Source organism: Lotus japonicus, chromosome 3 (assembly GCF_012489685.1).
Source record: "Lotus japonicus ecotype B-129 chromosome 3, LjGifu_v1.2".
NCBI classification, from domain to species: Eukaryota; Viridiplantae; Streptophyta; class Magnoliopsida; order Fabales; family Fabaceae; genus Lotus; species Lotus japonicus.
Genome location: NC_080043.1, coordinates 63,873,911 through 63,879,564, shown reverse-complemented (window position 1 = coordinate 63,879,564; position 5,654 = coordinate 63,873,911). Strand labels below are relative to the sequence as shown.

General features: G+C 41.7%; 1 non-coding gene across 1 annotated transcript; it reads right to left on the bottom strand.

Annotated features, from left to right (window-relative positions):
* Positions 1–224: 224 nt before the first annotated feature.
* Positions 225–331, bottom strand: LOC130709724 (small nucleolar RNA R71). Its single transcript, XR_009010194.1, has one exon. It is a non-coding gene; the product is annotated as a small nucleolar RNA R71 (small nucleolar RNA).
* Positions 332–5,654: the final 5,323 nt, after the last annotated feature.

Below are 5,654 nucleotides of genomic sequence, written 5' to 3'. Positions count from 1 at the left end.
CTTTGGAAGATCCACATGCTCACATGGAGAGGTTCATCCGGAATTGCAACACTTACCGGGTGAACAATGTTTCGGCGGATGTAATTCGGTTGAGCTTGTTTCCATTTTCTTTGAAGGACGCCGCTGAGGAATGGCTGAATTCTCAACCTCAAGGGAGCTTCACTACTTGGGAAGACTTAGTGGAAAAGTTCACAACAAGGTTCTTCCCAAGAGCCCTTTTGAGGAAATTGAAAAAAGACATCATGAATTTTGTGCAACCCACTGAAGAAAATCTCTATGAAGCTTGGGAGCGTTTCAAGAAGCTCTTGAGGAAATGTCCTCAACACAATCTCACCCAAGCTGAATTGGTTGCCACATTTTACGATGGTCTACAATACTCTTGGAGTTTTGGCCTAGATGCGGCTTCAAATGGCGAGTTCGATGCTCTTCCCCCACAAGCGGTGTATGACTTAATAGAAAAGATGGCAGCGAGAGCCATGAACTCTGAAAATGATCGCCAAACCCGAAGGAGTAAGCTTGAAGTGGAAGCTTACGACAAGCTCTTGGCCTCCAACAAGCAACTCTCATAACGAATTGCGGAGATTCAAAATCACATAAAGGCGACCAATTTGGTCGGTGCTACAGCAGCCAAAGTGGAGTGTGTGGCTATTGGAGGGCCCAATGTTAGTGAATTTTGCACCATTACTAGTCAGGGTTTCCAAGGTCAAAGCTCTGGACTTTCTCAACAAGTCCAAGAGCAAGTTGGTGAAAATGATGGTGGCAAGAAGAGCTTAGAGGAGCTATTGGAGAGTTGCATCAACCGCATGAACAACAACCATAAGAACCAAGAGGCGGCTATCAAGAACTTGAAGAACCAACTTGGCCAGCTAGCCAAGCAAATTGCCAAAAGGCCTCAAGGTAAATTTCGTTCCGATACTATCCCTAATCCCGGACAAGAAAATTATGTTGTTGTTACCACTAGGAGTGAGAAAGTGTTACATGAGTTAAAAAAGCAAATTGAGGGAAAAAGTGAGAAGATAGTTGAGAAGGAAAGGAGTGTTCCTATTAAAACTAGATTGATGAATGATCCTATTCCTGAGCTTAGCAAAGTTCCATTTCCTAAAGCATTGGCTAAAAAGAATTTGGATAAAAAGTTTTCAAAATTTATTGATGTTTTTAAGAAACTCCATATTGATATCCCTTTTTCCGATGCTTTAGAACAAATGCCTATCTATGCTAAGTTCATGAAGGACATTTTAAGTAAGAGAAGGAAGTTGAGTGAGGTTGATGAAACTATCATGATGACCGAGGAGTGTAGTGCCATCTTGCAAAGAAAAATGCCTAAGAAGAGAAGGGATCCTGGGAGTTTTACCATCCATGTGGAGATTGAGGGTGTAACACCCCGGTTTCCAGGTGTCACTTTAGTAACCAAAAATAGACTTCACGCGGAAAACAGGTAATTTTTTTTCGTTTGATTCCTTTTAAATCAAGCAATAGAAAATAAAGACATAGCCCAACCACTAAACTAACCAATATACAAATATATACACATGTACAGCCACAGCTGCACTCTCCCGTCACGCGCACTCGCAGTGACTCCAAAGTAGTGTGCCCGTAGGCAAATATATACAGACCCAGAAGTTTAAGTGCGAAAGTTTATAATTACAACCCACTAGGAGAAAGTCGGCCTCAAAATGGCCTAAGCAAAAACCCCTACAGTCCGACTGACTCACTGTGATCCCTCAATAAGAGAACCACACGAAAAGCCATGCATCGGAAACCTACCCTGTCCCAAAAGTAAGACGATTCAGAGCTCTACACAAAATATGATGCCTGCCTAAACCTACCCTTCCATTACTGCTCACATAACCGAGTCCACAGCGAACTGAAGTCGGCAAGTTGAAGCTCAGCTCCATGCGTCGTAAAGCTCCTTTCGTCAGACGTCCACACTCGTCAGTCCGGTCCCCCATCTCAAACCTGATTTCCCCCGAGGGAGAGACCATCGAAAACCAATCGGCCATCGACATCGACCGCCCAAACACAAACATGCAACCAAAGCCAAGGCGCTAGGGTCAACTCACAGAAATACGTAGATATCCACTCAACATGTGATAGGGGGTATAGATATATGTTGATATATACATATATAAACAATCCTAGCATGTTATGGTTCTAACAATGCTTCAATAAATCAAACAGCACACGATTCAAGTTAGAATGAATGTATGCGTGAAATGCACAATATGATCCGGATTTGTGACGCGTTCCCGTTCGCCACAAGTGAAGCATTCCCGTTCTTCACTATGGATGAACCATTCCCGTTATTCATCCTGGATGAACTATTCCCGTTATTCATCCTTGACACATTGGTGAACCATTCCCGTTATTCACCGTATGATGAACCATTCCCATTATTCATCATTAACACATTGGTGAACCATTCCCGTTATTCACCAAAAGATGCACAGGTGAACCATTCCCGTTATTCACCCGATTGATGCAATATGGTTAGCCAAACATCAAATCGTCCTCATCACACAACCACTTAGCTCAAACCCAATCTCAAAACAACCCAAGAGTTAGTGTCGGTCAATACAACACAACTCGGAGTAAGTGTCGGTCAATACAACACAACTCCACCAACAAGAATACACAAGGGTCTAGTGTCGGTCAATACAACACAGCCCAAACAACAAGAGCACTAAGTGTCGGTCAATACAACACGACTCCAACAAAAAGATCACCCCAAGATCAAGCCAGAGTCAGTGTCGGTCAATACAACACGACTCGGAGTTAGTGTCGGTCAATACAACACAACTCCCACCACAAAACCCACAAACAAAGCCCAGAGTCTGTGCCGGTCAATACAGCACGACTCGAACAACACTCCCAAGAGTACTAGAGTACTCGGTGACCTTCAATCATCACCATAGCTCACCTTAGTGGCTTTCCCAATTCCAATAACTCTCCAAACCCACAACAAAAGTCGACTTTTCCCCGTCTTTCGCAATTATTTTCCCCTTTAGTTCTCCTATGATTATTCGTTTAGTAAAAACGTTTCGAATTGGATTAGTCAGGTTATGAGTTTATTTCTCAAAGTCTAAGTCTCCCAAAGTCTCTAGTTTTCAAAGCTCTATCATTCTAAGTTTTCAAAGATCAACCACCCAAAATACATTTCCCGGGGAAAGTCTAAGAATTCCAACATATGGCTAAGTCTCAAACCCCACATTTGGACTTTCCTAGGGTTGTTCATCCAACCCGAAATATCAAAGATCACCAGATCAATGAATCTCCATTCTGAAATTGCGTCAAAACGCACAATTCATCACAACATCAACATCATAAGTTATGAAAACATTCATAACAATAAACCATCATCATAATCAATATCATAGTAAAGCATAAGTCGAATTTATCGACGCCTATCATGCAATCATAGCTAATATAGTAAGTTGCCCTAACCTCGAGCTGCTCCAGCCTCGTAATCAAAATCTCCTTCACACAAATGCTCTGAAACTTCCAAAGTTCCTTCAACTGAACCTCGGAGAAAAACAAAGCAGAATCCAAACAAAATCGATTAGTTCGATCGCAATACAACACATAAACGATGGAAAGAGCATTAAAGCTTCAGAATACGACCATCGGGTATGAAAAGACAAGTTTTCGAAAACGAAAAACTCCCCCCCTAAAAGAATAACCCACGGCCCTTAAGGAAAAAGAGCTTCGGCTCTTTTTCTTCGATCAAATCTGTTTACAAGGTAGTTTTAGGGTAAAACTAAGGCAAAGAAACTGTCAGAACAATTTTCGGACAATCGGGTCGAAATACGGCTATCCAGGGGCATTTTGGTCCAAAATAAAGGCTCAAAACTTCAAAGTTATCAGTTCTGAAAACAAATTTGACAACAATGATCCTCAAGACATCCGTGACAACAAATCCTAAAGGCACGAAGTTAGATTACAGTTTTTCGACAATAAAGTTTCGAAATGTGAGACAAAAAGGGGTTTGAAACAGTTTTTCAGATCCTGGACGACTGGATCACAATCAGCGATTACTAACAGAGGTTTTAGGCTCTTGGGAACGTAGGGAAGATAACCCAAACAAGAAATCAGAGAAAACGGACAGTTTTACTAAATGCTCAAAACTGTGAGCACAGAAACGACTACAGAAACGCAGTAGAAACAGTAATCAGAGGTAAGAATCAAGCTAGTTACCTCGATAGCTTGAAGTAGGGACGAACTGCACGAAGATTGGTCGAGTTTTCGCGAAAATCTATTCTCCCTCAACCTCCTTCAAACTCGCGGCCAAGGATGGAGCAAATGAGGGTATTTTTGCTTTTTGCCTATTTATAGGCGGGTGAAATCGCGGGAAAATGAAAATTTCGCGATTCCGATTTTTGCAGCACGTTCACCGAGAAATTCTAAGAGAGATTCTGGCGTCAGAATTCCAGAACTCAAAACAAATACCTAAGATTTGGGAAAAACGATATCTAAAATCCCAAAAGCGGTGTAAGTTAATCTGTCCCGAAAAACTACTTTTTGCTGTGATGCTCAAACGACAAAACTTCCTTCTAAAGAAAGATTGGAAACGTCGAAACAAATCTGGCAGCGCGGACGGAATCTTCGTTAAAAATCCTGAATAGAAAAAGTCTTCATCCATCGCTCGAATCTAGGGTTTCGAAGCAAAGAAATTAGCGTCGTCGGACATCCGAAAAGTGAAACCTATCGTGCGTACAGTCCAGAGTTCCGAAATGAAACGCTGGTCGAAGGAAAAATAAAGAGAATCTTTAAATTTTCCAAGGATTCGAAATATCGCCTAAACATTGCTTTAAAAGCGAAATTAGCCTACTCTGGACACGCTCGCCATAAGGCAGGTGTGTAGACGACTCGTACTAACTCCGAAAGCAACTACGCAACATTCCTCAAGCAATTCCTGAACTTTCTTCTTCATTAATCTTTCTCAAATATCAAACTCCTGTCACGCTTACACTGATTCTACGCGTGAGTCGGAAATTAGCTTGTTCTGAAAATCCAGGTCTTACAATACTCCCCTCCAAAAAGAAAGTTTCGTCCTCGAAACTCAGAGTTCTGCGAAAAGTCCGGAATACAGTTCCTCGATCTTATCTTCCAATTCTCATGTAGTATTGCCTGTGTCATTGTTCCTCATAACCTTTACTTAAGCAATTTGTTCTCCCCTTAATTGTTTCACTCTTCTATCCCCACTGCTAACTGTCGGCGTCTCAAAAGGCAAACCATCATTCAACTTCATGTCGTCTGGCTCGATCACTGGCGTCGGATCTCTGCTTGAAATGATACCGTTTGGCATTCCGTGCAGTCGCACAATCTAAGCCACTTACTTCTTTACTTTCGGTCGTCCGAAATTCTTCTTAAACTCGGTGCCTCTCTGTCATCTCAAAGTAAATACTCAACTCGTCCTCGTGATCTTCGTCTACAGTCCAAAACTCCACTTGTCAGTTCGATAACTCCTAGACGAAATATCGCGTTGAAATCTAATAGTCCATTAACGTCACATCCAACTTCGTAACTATCATCACTCGCACCATGAAATCAATCTTCTGCTTAGTCACCATTCAAATTAACACTCGACTTATGTCCTTATTTCTTGTCCTTCACTGATCTTATCCCCTTCAACATCAATTTATCAACAACTTATAAGA